We start from the raw sequence: 16511 nt of genomic DNA on the forward strand, positions 1-16511 counted from the left end.
TTTTCAGGTTTGTGTCTTATTAAGTTTTTTGTAGATAATTACTATGAAAATATATAACTTCGTATGAAAAGAAAAATACATCGTTTCACAATATCATATACATATGTATGTATGTACATTTCTCAAAAATAAATTACGGTGCTAAGCTCTAGAATATATCACATATTGACAGATAGGACAATGTACTTTATTGTCTTATCTCTTCGACATTCACACACACCATATACAATTACAGTGTGTTATTATTTTTATACAAAATTTAAAAAAAAAGTTGGGGGGTATATTGTTTTTGTCACTCCCTTTGTAAGACATCGAAATATTGGCCGTAGACTCATAAAAGGTATATATTCATGTCCGTTTGTCTGTATTTTTAAAGCATCATTGAGTCCGAACGAAAAATGCTAGTGAGCTGAAATTTTGCATAAATTTGCAATAATTGATGCAGTTTGGTATTGATGATTTCAACTAGACCGCATATAAGACCCGACCCGGATAGAGTTTAAACAGTCACAACTGGTTTAAAAATAATAGTATAGCGATGAAATTCGGCATAAACAACAGACCTACCACGCATATAAGGTCTCCTTTAAAAAATTATTTTAAGAATCATAACTAGCTTAAAAATTTGATACAAAACTGGTTTTATAGGTATCAAAATCTAGCTACCAAATTTTCGGTAAATAATGACCCCATCCCGCTTTTAAGGTTCCTAGCCCTAAATATCCCTTTTGCAGTACAATTCATTTTGGAAATTCTGTAGAGCCCGGGCTATTAGTTAGTTGTAGTTAGTTAGTTAGTTAGTTAATTAGTTAGTTAGTTAGTTAGTTAGTTAGTCAGTCAGTCAGTCAGTCAGTCAGTCAGTCAGTCAGTCAGTCAGTCAGTCAGTCAGTCAGTCAGTCAGTCAGTCAGTCAGTTAGTTAGTTAGTTAATTAGTTAGTTAGTTAGTTAGTTAGTTAGTTAGTTAGTAGTATAGTTAGTTAGTTAGTTAGTTAGTTAGTTAGTTAGTTAGTTAGTTAGTTTTAGTTAGTAGTTAGTTAGTTAGTTAGTTAGTTAGTTAGTAGTAGTTAGTTAGTTAGTTAGTTAGTAGTTAGTTAGTTAGTAGTTAGTTAGTTAGTTAGTTAGTTAGTTAGTAGTTAGTTAGTTAGTTAGTTAGTTAGTTAGTTAGTTAGTAGTAGTAGTTAGTTAGTTAGTTAGTAGTTAGTTAGTTAGTTAGTTAGTTAGTTAGTTAGTTAGTTAGTTAGTTAGTTAGTTAGTTAGTTAGTTAGTAGTTAGTTAGTTAGTTAGTTAGTTAGTTAGTTAGTTAGTTAGTGTACGTTAGTTAGTAGTTAGTTTAGTTTTAGTTAGTTAGTTAGTTAGTTAGTTAGTTAGTTAGTTAGTAGTTAGGTTAGTTAGTTAGTTAGTTAGTTAGTAGTTAGTTAGTAGTTAGTTAGTTAGTTAGTAGTTAGGTTAGTTAGTTAGTTAGTTAGTAGTTAGTTAGTTAGTTAGTTAGTTAGTTAGTTAGTTAGTTAGTTAGTTAGTTAGTTAGGTAGTTATTAGTAGTTAGTTAGTTAGTTAGTTAGTTAGTTAGTTAGGTTAGTTAGTTAGTTAGTAGTTAGTTAGTAGTAGTTAGTTAGTTAGTTAGTTAGTTAGTTAGTTAGTTAGTTAGTTAGTTAGTAGTTAGTAGTTAGTTAGTTAGTTAGTAGTTAGTTAGTTAGTAGTTAGTTAGTTAGTTAGTAGTTAGTTAGTTAGTTAGTTAGTTAGTTAGTTAGTTAGTAGTTAGTTAGTTAGTTAGTAGTAGTTAGTAGTTAGTTAGTTAGTAGTTAGTTAGTTAGTTAGTAGTTAGTTAGTTAGTTAGTTAGTAGTAGTTAGTTAGTTAGTTAGTTAGTTAGTTAGTTAGTTGGCCTTCATCGCACACTTTTGCGGATAATATCCTTAATGTGAAGTTTTGCAAGTAAATGGTTTGGTAATTGAAATAAGAGCGATCGTCCTAAGTTGATCGTGGAATATATGGGCTATTATTTGGCAATTCAAAAAAGAACGATCGTTCTAAGTTAATCGTGGAAAAGATGGGTTATTATTTTCAGGACTAGAGTCCTGATCACGAACGTAAAACAAACAAGAAATAGTCGATAGTCGAAGTAGTTGATCATGGACTGGTCAATAATAGATCGACCGAAATAGATAAGATTGACTGATTGTAGATAAGATCATTACAGATTTGTCGAAACTTCCATAATTGTCGTATGAATTATACGATAATTGACCTAAAACGTTCAACTATATGTTTGTCGACTATACGGTAATAGCCCGAAGTTTTTCCATAAAGAACTTGAAGATAATATCAAATTTAATCGATTACAGATTGGTCTATCCAAGCTAAAACGATATAATTATTCCGTTGTTCTTAATATTATTTTATTTTATATTTCGGATAATATTTTTTGAAGACGAATTATGCGAATAATATAGCAAAATGTTTGCTAGAAAAATTAATCAAAAAAGTCTATGTTTATTACAATTCAAAAAATATAACGAATGAATTATATTTAATACCGATTTAAATACTCACACTTGAATGCATTCACACTTTGTTTAAATCAGTAAAACTTAATGTGATGATCATCTAAAATTTCCCTAACAAATCAGTCATGTGTATGTACAGCCATAGTCGTATCTATTACACACACTGAAAATTTAAGTATTCTTCGAAAAAATAAAACAACATTTTGGTACTTTAAAGATACATTTGAAGAAAAAAATGTTCATTACTACAATCCTTAAAGGGTGTAGATCACGTTCGTTAAAAAATATTACGAAGAAAGGTCCTAGTATTGCTTAAATTCGCAAAAGTAGACCTAACCTTCAGTTTTCAAAAATATTTACACAAATTTATTCTTTTTCAAAAGTATTTACACATTCCTTAAAAGCGACTAAAACCTCTATAGTCTTGGAAAAAACGTCATGGTTTTTGCTAGTCAGTTTTTGTTATTAGTTAAATTCAAATGTTCTTAAAAAAAGTCTATAAAAAGCATTCAAAATGGTGAAAATAAGGGAAATTCCCCTCGAGATGCGAACTGAAATTGTAACCAAATTTAGAATGGGTGTATCGGCGTTGGAATTAGAAAAAGAGTATGGAATATGTCGGAAAACAGTATATAATTTAGTAAAAAAGAAAAATACATACGGAAGTCTTCAAAATAGAAGTAGAAGTGGTCGAAAAATGAGAACAAACAAAGAGGAAGATTGTTCAATTGTGAAAGTATTCGCTGAAAATCCAGATGCAAGTCCAATTAAAGTTGCTGAGGAGTCAGAAAACATTATTGGAAAACATATAAGTGACAGTACAATACGAAGAAGATTAAAGAATTATGATATAAGGACTTATGTTGTCCGAAAAATAATAGATATATCTCCCAAAAACAAAATAAAACGTCTAGAGTTTGCTAAGGAGTATATCCATAAGCCAAAGGAGTTTTGGCAAAATGTATTATGGACAGACGAATCTTCTTTCCAATTTGAAGGTTCATTTGGAAGAACATATTGCATCTTTCAAAGGGATCAAGGCAAAAAGCATTGCAACCTTTTAATAGATTTGGTGGTGGCTCGGTAATGTTTTGGGGATGTGTCTCTTATAATGGATATGGGGATCTAATACCAATTAAAGAGACACTAAACCAATCGGGATACCTGGATATATTAAATGACCATGTGTTTCCATCCGCACGAAGACTGTTTGCTAGTGAAAATTGGATTCTTCAGCATGATAATGCTCCATGCCACAAAGCATGGTTACCAACTACCTTTTTAAATAGGGTTGGACAAGATGTTCTTCCGTGGCCACCACAGAGTCCTGACCTAAATATAATTGAGAATGTCTGGGCAGCCATAAAAAGGAGGAGAACATTGAAAAATGGCCGTAAACGAGAGGAAACAATTGAAGAAGTGAAATGTATATGGAATAGCCTGGAAATTGACTTTGTGCGAAAATTAGTTGATTCAATTCCAGATAGACTACAAGCTGTTATAGACGCGGATGGAAATTTATCTGGTTATTAAAAAAAAACGTTACTTTTTTGTTGTTTTATCTTATTTTTAATGATGTGTAAATAATTTTGAAAGGAAATAAATATGAGTAAATAATTTTGAAAACTAATGGTATGAACTTCTTTTTCGATTTGAACCACTAATTGGTAGATTTATTTATAAAATTTCTTAGCTATCATTATCTATAAAGTCTATGGATTGTGATAGAAATTTTTTTTTCCAATTTTATTTACAAGGCCGCAAAATTTTGATTTTATCCTAGCTTACTTAATTTTTTTAGTGTGTGTAAATATATACGACTATGGCTGTATGATGGTCTTCAGTTAGTCAAATTAAATTCATTTATTTTATCAAGATACAAATGTATGTATGTATGTATGTATGTTTTTTATGTATATCTATTGTGTATGTTTTTTTAAAGTAAATAATCGTCCATATTTATATTAAAAAATAATACTAGTCGATCCAGTAGCCGTAGCCTTTACTGATCTTGTATTATTTTTGGAGGGTTGAAAAGTAATCCATCCATGAATTTTAATTCACTAGAAAAGGAATAAAATTCAATTATTGTTATTTCATTACATTCTTATCACAACATGATGTGTTTTATGCGAATGTTTCATTTAAGGATTCCACCATGTTGTTTATTTAGGTAGTGATTTAAAAACGTTTCTTTTCAAAATTTTAATATATTTTACATTTGTCAACTGTGAACGAAAAAAAAAAACGTCTGTTTTTTATCCAAATACCATATTTACACATTGTACATGTGTTTTGTTATGATCTTTATTGTTTTTATTTCATTTTCGGCATAATATTTAGCGGCACAAATCCCTTTGCCAGGATTTTGTGTGTGATTATTAGGGATTTAAGTTGTTTTTTGATGTGGGAAATATTTGATAATTCGATGTTATTCGCAAAATTTTGATTATTACTTAAGTAAAAATCTAAAAAAAACGAAAATCTAAAAATTTTAAAAATTATTCCTTAAGATGCAGAAATCGGCTTTTATTTAAGGTCAAATATTATTTGTTCTACATATGTATGCATATTTTTATTATATTGTGTTTAATTCATGAGAAACTTAAAGTTTAGAATTTGTATTATATTAGTATTAAAGGATGTCTGTCTGTCACCGAAATTTTGTCTTTCTTGTGAAAAAAACAGGTTTCCGTCTTCGCTGGGTTAACATTAATGCATCTCGGTTCAGCCCAACTAAAGGCCGTATTTAGTAATTTGCATCAATTCCCCTTGGAAGTTTTATGATGTCGTCTAAGTCCTTCTCAGTTAGGGTTAGAAGGCTATGGTGGTTACTCAGAGTAAAGTGGACAAAGTGCCACCTTGTGATGTACCGCGAAATACACTTTCCTGATAGTTACATATATCATTCATTTCGCAGCTTATCTGTTCCATAGTAAGTAGTTGATGCAGTTACGGAGCATCTGGTCAACAAAAAACTGGTCTAAATATTGGATGAAAGTATCAGCGTGAACGTTGTTAGATGTCGAAGGACTCGCCGTTTCAAGGTTTTATGTAGGAACGACGCAAGGCTTATCGGTCGAAATACTTGGGTTTATAGTACGCTTGCACCTTGCCATTTAATTGGGGTAAATGTCAATACTACAGTCTTAGACTTAGCCTTTTTGACAGTTAAAGCCTTTACTGTACATTTACTTTAAAATATTTCATTTTAAAAATTCAGTAATATCACGTACTTCCGCTTGTGCTTAAAGACGATATAACATATAAATCGGAAAATCCATAAAATTTTCTAGAGCTTTGGCTGATGTAGCGCATATGGCTTTTACTTATGAATACCAAAGCTATACACTCAACTCCTTGCAGTAATATTTATACCCTACACCCACGTGCGTTTTGTAACGCACAATAATATTGCTCCTATACCCACCTTAAAGTATACCAATCGGCTTAGAATGAGTCTGAGTCGATTTAGATATGTCCGTCCGTCTGTCCGTATGTCCATGTAAACCTTGTAATCAACTACAGGTCGCAATTTTGAAGATAATTCAATGAAATTTGCGTACATGATCTTCTATTGTCCTAGGGACGAAAATGGTTACGATCGGTCTATTATTTCACCTAGCCCCCATACAACTGAAACCCCTGAAAAGGGCTTGTAAAACCTTGTAATCAAATTATAGGTCGCAATTTTGAAGATAATTCAATAAAATTTGGCACACGATATTTTATGGTACCAGAAACGAAGTCTATTGAATTTGGTTAACATCGGTCCATTATCTCACCTAGCCCCCATACAACTGAACCCCCGGATAGGGCTTGTAAACCTTGGAATCAAACTACAGGTCGCAATTTTGAAGATAATTCAATTAAATTTGGCACCCGATCTTCCATGGTACCGGAGACGAAGTCTGTTGAAAACATCGGTCCATTATTTCACCTAGCCCCCATACAACTGAACCGGTCTAATAGGACTTTTAAGTTCATAATAATGTTTAATATACTCGTATCTTGACAAAAAGCTCAAAACCAGGTTCTATACTAGCCTTGATAACCCTCATGAATTTTTCAATTATAGGGTCTCATTTGACCATAGCCCCCATTCAAAGCCCCCTTCAAAATTCGACTTAAATGTCCACAATTTTATTCAACAATAAATGGCTTAAGTATATCTGAGACAAGGTACAATTCAACTAAATGCTTTATTATGAAAACTAAATCACATTTTTTTTAACAGCTACCGGAGACGAAGCCTGATGGAAATGGTTAACATCGGTCCATTGTTTCACCTAGCCCCCATACAACTGAAGCTGACGAATAGGGCTTTTAAGTTCATAATTATGTTTAATATACTCGTATCTCGACAAAAAGTTGCAAAACCAAGTTTTATACTAGCCTTAATGACTCTCATGAATTTTTTAATTATAGGGTCGCATTTGACAATAGCCCCTATTCAAAGCCCCCTTCAAAATTCGACTTTAATGTCCACAATTTTATTCAACAATGAGGCAAGGTACAATTCAACTTAAATGCTTTATTATGAAATCTAAATTACATTTTTTGTAACAGCTATCGGAGACGAAGCCTGTTGGAAATGGTTAACATCGGTCCATTATTTCACCTAGCCCCCATACAACTGAACCGGACGAATAGGGCTTTTAAGTCATAATTATGTTTAATATACTCGTATCTCGACAAAAAGCTGCAAAAGCAAGTTCTGTACTAGCCTTGATGACCCTCATGAATTTTTTAATTATAGGATCTCATTTGACCATAGCCCCCCTCAAATTCGACTAAAATGTCCACAATTTTATTCAACAATAAATGGCCTAAGTATATCTGAGGCAAGGTACAATTCAACTAAATGCTTTATTATGAAAACTAAATCACATTTTTTTTGTAACAGGTGTAGGGTATGGTCGGCCTCGCCCGACTATAATTTCTTACTTATTTTTGCTTGTTATCGAAATAAGAAACAAGTTTAGATGCTCTTCATATAAAGCGTTAGAATTTAAAACGTACCCTACCAGCCTCTGTTACCATAGTTTTTCAATCTTTTAAAGCGAATTCTCAAAATAAAAACCTTCGCAATATATTCTTTAGTAATGAACAAAGTAATGTATTACCATTATTTTTACACATATACGCATTATATTTTTAAAATCTTAATGTATTTCTAATTTGTGGTATTATTAATAAAAACCATAAAAATATGACAATAAATACGCCCATTCAAATTATGTATAAAATAAATTTTTTCACCAAAATATCAAATTACCAAAATTTTAATATCCTGCCCAGTCAGAAGCTCCTAAATGTCTTAAAGAAAACCTGAACGCCATTGTCATAAATTTTTATTCAAAAGACATCATTGTAGACGTCATACAAATTTATGTCAGTCGTCAACCAAAAAAAATTAATGCAATTTTAGTAGAAATGAATCATTCTTCTACTCAGGGTTTTTTACACAAAAATATCGAATCATAATAGTAATGATAACCACAAAATGGAAATTAGGAAAGAAAGAAATCTAAGTGCGTCTTATAAACGAAATAATAATAATAAAATAATTGATATGTAAAATAATATTTCACCTTAACAAAAACAATACACGTACACACTCTCATTCCACAAATAAATTCCTACAAAATATTAATGATATTTTTTTTCACTAAACTCCTGCAATGGTGACAAATTGTTGTGAAACTACAATTTCCATTGTCTCCAAAAGAATTATAATTCTTTTTTTTTGTTTGTTTGTTTCAGAATTTGTCAACCTTTTGTTGTTGTTCGGTATTAAGGCAAGAAAAGGACTTAAGAACCAAATAGTACCTAAACATAGGACACACACACACTTACTTACAATTGTTGTTTTGAAAATCTTAAAAAATTTAAAAAGGAAATATTTTTATATTAAAAGAATGTGATTATTTTTTTATTTAGGCCTGCTGGGTTTTTAATAAAATAATCATAATAAATCCTTAATAATTTCATTTTCTCATTCTTTGATTCATTCTTATTCGTTCAAGAATAATCATCAAAAGAAAGCGACATTGTTGTTCAGATTTACTCTCCTTTTGTAGGGATATTAATGTCTGCATAATGTTGTGTGTTGTAATATCGGTACGAACGTTGGGAAGAATAATGACAAAGAAATTGCTGACGATGTAGAAGAAAAGGACTCAAACTGGTGACACATTGTGTAATTAAATGCCAGCTTAATGATTGTCATCATATGCGGCGGCCTTTTTCTTATACAATGTCAATATTTATATGAGTACGATTTATGTGATCTATATTAAATTGAAATTTAGGGTATTTATAAAATATTGTGTAATTTATGAGAGAGACAGCTCTAAGATTTTAAAGTAAAAACTGCTCATTACTAATGATATTTTTTACCGATAATGGACTTAACACATTTGGATATAAAACTGCTTCAAATTTTTGTTAACAACCGGACATGCCCTACATTACCTTGTCCAGAAATATTCTTTATTTCATGAAAGTGGGTTCTGTAACTTTGATCAGTAAAGCTAAATAATTCCTTATTGATCTAGAACTGAACTAAAACTGAACTAGAACTGAACTAGAACTGAACTAGAACTGAACTAGAACTGAACTAGAACTGAACTAGAACTGAACTAGAACTGAACTAGAACTGAACTAGAACTGAACTTGAACTGAACTAGAACTGAACTAGAACTGAACTAGAACTGAACTAGAACTGAACTAGAACTGAACTAGAACTGAACTAGAACTAGAACTGAACTAGAACTGAACTAGATCTGAACTAGAACTAAACTAGAACTGAACTAAAACTGAACTAGAACTGAACTAGAACTGAACTAGAACTGAACTAGAACTGAACTAGAACTGAACTAGAACTGAACTAGAACTGAACTAGAACTGAACTAGAACTGAACTAGAACTGAACTAGAACTGAACTAGAACTGAACTAGAACTGAACTAGAACTGAACTAGAACTGAACTAGAACTGAACTAGAACTGAACTAGAACTGAACTAGAACTGAACTAGAACTGAACTAGAACTGAACTAGAACTGAACTAGAACTGAACTAGAACTGAACTAGAACTGAACTAGAACTGAACTAGAACTGAACTAGAACTGAACTAGAACTGAACTAGAACTGAACTAGAACTGAACTAGAACTGAACTAGAACTGAACTAGAACTGAACTAGAACTGAACTAAACTGAACTAGAACTGAACTAGAACTGAACTAGAACTGAACTAGAACTGAACTAGAACTGAACTAGAACTGAAGTAGAACTGAACTAGAACTGAACTAGAACTGAACTAGAACTGAACTAGAACTGAACTAGAACTGAACTAGAACTAAACTAGAACTGAACTAGAACTGAACTAGAACTGAACTAGAACTGAACTAGAACTGAACTAGAACTGAACTAGAACTGAACTAGAACTGAACTAGAACTGAACTAGAACTGAACTAGAACTGAACTAGAACTGAACTAGAACTGAACTAGAACTGAACTAGAACTGAACTAGAACTGAACTAGAACTGAACTAAAACTGAACTAGAACTGAACTAGAACTGAACTAGAACTGAACTAGAACTGAACTAGAACTGAACTTCAACTGAACTAAAACTAGATTAGAACTGAAGTGGGAGAGTACAGTATATGGAGTAATGTGGACGTTTGGGTATAGATATATTGCCACTTTCGTCTTCTATTAGATCCATTTCCGTTTTTTATTCCGATCCAATAACTCAAAACAATTTTTTTTATTTTAGATCAGTACATGAAGCCAGAATCGATCAAATGAACATAATAAGTGTCACTATTTCCCTCATGTGGCGTATTATTAGAACCTACAGCGCAGAGAGAAAAGTCATTATGTTACTAGTGGAACCTACATTTCGAAAAACTATACTTGTTTTACTAATCGAAGTTTCTGGCGCTTGGTATACATATGGGCGATCTTCAATTTGAAAGTTAAAAGTTTCAGTTATGTCGTAGGTAAAAATTTTAAACATCCTTTCGGGAAGTTCTTTAAAATTATTGTCGGTTTATTGGATTTTTTAAGCTGTTCTAATAAGTATTAAAATTACACATTTATAGAGCCATAATCCAAATAAAATTCAATAGAATATTATTTGATTTTTCTTTATTATTGTAATAATACAAAACATATGCATTGTATTACGAATTAATACAGAAAAAGTACTCGCAGTATATTTGAAACAAAAAGCTTAAATGAAAATCCTCTGCATAATGCGATTAAGTTTTTTTTTTATATATTTTTGTTCGTTTTTTATATCTATTTTATTTTGCTTTGTTTTTGTTATTGCTTTATTATGCTATTTCTTGTTGTTTATTTTCCACGACTTATAAAATAATGTTTTCTTTTTTTTGTGCAATTTAATTTATTTTAATTTTCAAAAATCCTACAAATAAGTAACGAAACAAAAGCCCTCTGAATATAATACGAATACTAGTCGCATTCAACATTTTTAATCATTGATGATGTTAATGGAAAAAATGTGCCTTCAATGGAAATAAAAATTCACCAAAAAGAACATTGCAGAAAAAATTTGAAAAAAAAAACTTATTGATTTTTTAATTTTCTAGATTATCTTCTTAATACATACAGACACAAATACTCATACATACATACATATAAAAATATATGCCGACATAATCATGTAAACAGGGTCGTAGAAGGATTTTTGATTCACATTTTATATAGAATTTTTTCAGTAATCGACTTTAATAATTTTTTAATTGTTAGTTACTTGCTACATGTTGTTGCTGTTGCTAAAATTTAATTGCAACTTAATAAAAATTACTTAAAACCCCATAAAACGACAAATACTTAAAAAATGCTTTAGTCATAGGTCTTTTCCCAATCAACTGCCACTGCTCTGCTAAACTTAACTAATATTCACTACACAACTTGGTATGAATATTTGCATGAATAGTATGACACACGGGTATGTACATACACCAATGTTCATTTGTACTTATTGTTATTGTATTTTAGTTTATAAAATTAAATAAAGAATAATGTAATTTAATCCAGTTTCAATTTGTTACGTTTTTGTTTTTAATACATTTATTCCATTTCATAGTGTGTCGTTTTCATTTTTTTTTTTGCATTTTAAGCAAGGTTTTTGTTTTTAGTCATTTTGTTATTGTGTTTTATTTTTCAGTTATTTGTTCAATAATAGTATTTACTATTTTCAAATATTTAATACCATTAAAATACAATTATGGATGGATGGATGAATGAGTGAACGAATGAATGTCGTTGTTGTTAGAAGCCATAAATATGTAAATTTTCTATTAAATTTGTTTATTGTATTGTATTCGTTTTGTTTATGTGCGATATATATTCTAAATATACATATATTGCAATAATAAGAGCTACAATTAATTGGATTATTAAATAATAAATTTCTACATTAGTATTAGAGGAGAATTTCATTCACAGCACATGGTTTTAATTAAAAAGCTTATAATAACGAAATAGAAACTAAATTCAATTAAAACAAGTAAGAGTGTTATATTCGGCTGTGCCGAATCTGGTATACCCACCATCAAAACATTGCCGAAAAGGAATAAACTTGGATTTTAAGAATCGATGCTTTTGTTATTATCAAAACAATTTTCTCATTTATTACACCTATGTATAGTTTACCATCATACATATGTATTTCGATAGAAATTTGGTAGAGAATTTTTCCTCGAACAAAACTTGTTTATGTTGAATTTTGTCGCTGTACTTGTATTTTTAAGGTAGTAAAAAGCGGTTAAATTAATTTCTGAGAGGGACCTTATTTTGGGGTAGGGTCAATTATGAACCGATCCTTATAAATTTTACAAAGCGATTTATTATTCCTATAAATTATGTTCATGTCGAATTTCATTGCTATAGATGCTACTTCTAAACAGTTATGAGCCATTTTCTGTCATTTTCTGAAGGGGACCTTATATTTGGGGGGGGGGGGGTGGTTATGGTCAATATGGGCCGATCCTTATACAATTCTTACATAGTGATTTAGGTTTCTATAGAATATGTTCATGTCGAATTTCATCGCTATAGCTTCTTCTTTTAGTAAGTTATGAGCGTTAAAGTCATTTTCTGAAGGGGACCTTATATGGGGGCTAGGCGAAATCGTGGACCATAAATTGCTTAAATGTATCGGAACAAGGGAATATTGAAGATAAATGCTTTATTATGAAAAATAAATCACATTTTATATTCATAACTGGTGTAGGGTATCATATGGTCGGCCACTCCGACTATACTTTCTTACTTGTTTTATTTGTTTTAAAGTAATTTAAACTAACTAGCTAACTAACTAACTAACTAACTAACTAACTAACTAACTAACTAACTAACTAACTAACTAACTAACTAACTAACTAACTAACTAACTAACTAACTAACTAACTAACTAACTAACTAACTAACTAACTAACTACTAACTAACTAACTAACTACTAACTAACTAACTAACTAACTAACTAACTACTAACTAACTAACTAACTAACTAACTAACTAACTAACTAACTACTAACTAACTAACTACTAACTAACTAACTAACTAACTAACTAACTAACTAACTAACTAACTAACTAACTAACTAACTAACTAACTAACTAACTACTAACTAACTAACTAAGTAAGTAAGTAACTACTAACTAACTAACTAACTAATAACTAACTAACTAACTAACTAACTAACTAACTACTACTAACTAACTAACTAACTAACTAACTAACTACTAACTAACTAACTAACTAACTAACTAACTAACTAACTAACTAACTACTAACTAACTACTAACTAACTAACTACTAACTAACTAACTAACTAACTAACTAACTACTAACTAACTACTAACTAACTACTAACTAACTAACTAACTAACTACTAACTAACTACTAACTACTAACTAACTAACTAACTACTAACTAACTAACTAACTAACTAACTAACTACTAACTAACTAACTAACTAACTAACTAACTAACTACTAACTAACTACGAACTAACTAACTACTACTAAACTAACTAACTAACTAACTAACTAACTAACTAACTAACTAACTACTACTAACTAACTAACTAACTAACTAACTAACTAACTAACTAACTAACTAACTAACTACTAACTAACTACTAACTAACTAACTAACTAACTAACTAAACTACTAACTAACTAAACTAACTAACTACTAACTAACTAACTAACTACTAACGAACTAACTAACTAACTAACTAACTACTAACTAACTAACTAACTAACTAACTGACTAACTAACTAACTAACTAACTAACTAACTAACTACCTACCTAACTACTAACTAACTAACTAACTAACTAACTAACTAACTAACTACTAACTAACTAACTAACTAACTAACTAACTAACTAACTAACTAACTACTACTACCTAACTAACTAACTAACTAACTAACTAACTAACTAACTAACTACTAACTAACTACTAACTAACTAACTAACTAACTAACTAACTAACTACTAACTAACTAACTAACTAACTACTCTCCATTCGGACACTTTCAACTGATAGACAAAATGGCCCCCCCCCCCCCTACAATTATTCTTTGGGTTGTAAAACTATGTCATACTAAAAATCTAATCTAATCAATTTTTTGCCGTTTAATATCATTATGTATTGTCCATTAATCCCCATGAGAAATTCGCAACTTCGGTTTTTTAGAGCACTCTAATATACATATTATAACCAAAATTAGGCCCGGTCACTACCTTTTGCTCGGGTCATTATCGATTTTAAAACAATTCAAACAAATTTTGATGAATTTTTAATAGTATAAATGAAATCATCATATATATTAATAAGCAAAGCCAAAACGATTGGGAACATTTTCCGGCTCTATTACTTGACCGATTTTCTTGGTTTTTTTTTTTATGAATGCAGATTCTCGAGCCTCACTGCAGAATCTATATATGATCAAAATCGGTTCAGTATTTTCGGAAATATAAGCGTTTAAAGTTTCTACCAATACACAATCACACAAACATGTGCTTGAATTAAAAAATAGAAAACAAAATAAGAAAGCAAAACAACAACACTGTTTTTTCATAAAAGAGAGGAGAGTGTAAAAACATGTTACTTCTCTGTTGATGGTTTATTTTTGTATTTTGTATTTTGCAAATTGCAATGATATTTTTTGTTGTTGTTTTTAATAAGATTTTTGTAAACTAATAAGTATACAGACAGGCTTAGACAAAGCGATAATATGATTTTATTGTTTTTTATTTTTTAAAAGTGTAAAGTGATCAATTTTGAATGTAATAATGATATATTATTATATTAATGATGTAAGATACAAGAGGATGATGATGTTTGACCTGGGAAACAGTGGTGGGACAACAATTCTACATAAATGTTAGTTTTTATTGATTTTAAATATTTTAATGATGGACAAAAACAAAGCCTTTTAAAATATAAGTAGGATAGTTTAGTTTGTCATGTCGGTACATGATACACCGTAATAAATGAATCAGTATATCGCTAATACGTAGGTTTAGCACAGTGAGGATTTGATGATATTCTTCTTTTTCCGGTTATTCTAACCAATTAGGAAAAAGGCGGTTGTTAAAATAGTAGTGTAAAGTGAAAACTGTAGTGTAGGCGATGGTTACTATATGTTTTATAAAAATAGAAAAATGTTGAATCGGGTCAAATATAAATTATGGTTGATGACTGCCCTTTCTTAAGGTGGTATAAGAGTAAAATACATGTCGTCTAATACCACCTTTAGCAATTTATCGTTTATTATTCTTTTACTTGCAATTAAACTTACATATGTTAATAGGTATAAGGCTGGAATTTATAGTTTATTAACGTTTTCTTTCAAACATTTCTTAAGAAGTACTTAAATAATTATGAAAAATTAAATAATAACTAAATCATGGACAAACTCTTGAAGTAAAGAGGCGTTTAAGTCTTATTCTCCAGATTCAAGAATCTATCCCTGTTGCAAGATCTCTCTTGCCTATGCACTTCTATGCGAAAGCTAATAGAATGCCTATTAAAAGGTCTTCGCTTAAAGGCCTATAAGTAGTACAGCTTCATAGAATATCTACTATTAAATTCGATTAAAAAACATTTAAATTTAAGCCAAATAAATGGAGGTATTTAAGTAAAGATATTTATTAAAACTTAAAAAAACAATGATTTAAAACATCCCACTTTAAAAATTGAAAGTGGTTTCATTCCAAAAAAGGTCTTTTTACTTTATTCAAAATACAAAAACCCGGAAAAAATTCCACTTTTGATCGGAATGAAATCCTTTTACAGTCCTGATAGCAATAATTGAAAAATTGAATTTTAAATGAAATTTTGTTAGATCGTAATTTGTACTTTTGAAGGACTACTTCAAGTCTACCTTCTGCGGAAAAACATAGTTACAAAAGATGAAAACACAGAAGATACGTTGAATTTTGGTTATTAAAATCTATGTCCAGTTTTGAAAAAAGCTTATAGGTTTGGATTCTGTGCGCTCTTGAGAATATAAATCTATTTTTGTTTTTGTTATCTGTCAGCTATAAAAAGCAAAAAACAAATTTGGATAGTTTCATAAATAAATGATTTTTCGAATTCAATTGTTACAGCCCTATTGAAAATATTTTTAGCGGTTTGTACTTTTCTGATTCCTCTTAAAAAATTACAATTTCAACTATAAAAAATATATTATAAAAATTTATTCTTGAGAATGACTTCAGGAGTAATGAATTTGGAATCAAATAAAAGAGACATTCCGCCTATAAATAATCTGTGTTAAAATCATCACTTCTCTAGATCTTTTCTTTTTTTTGCTGGGATATAGATATATAGGTTGAATATTACAGGTTACATAGGAATAGTGCTGGGCAGGTCGACATTGTTTACGACAAGGGGCATTGATGATTGCTGGAGGAATTGGCAGATTGTTAAACATAGGAAAATATCATATTGTAAG

This window comes from Lucilia sericata, unplaced genomic scaffold, assembly GCF_015586225.1.
Source record: "Lucilia sericata isolate MDLA Ls3-8-SP2 unplaced genomic scaffold, ASM1558622v1 Contig000149F_arrow, whole genome shotgun sequence".
NCBI classification, from domain to species: domain Eukaryota; kingdom Metazoa; phylum Arthropoda; class Insecta; order Diptera; family Calliphoridae; genus Lucilia; species Lucilia sericata.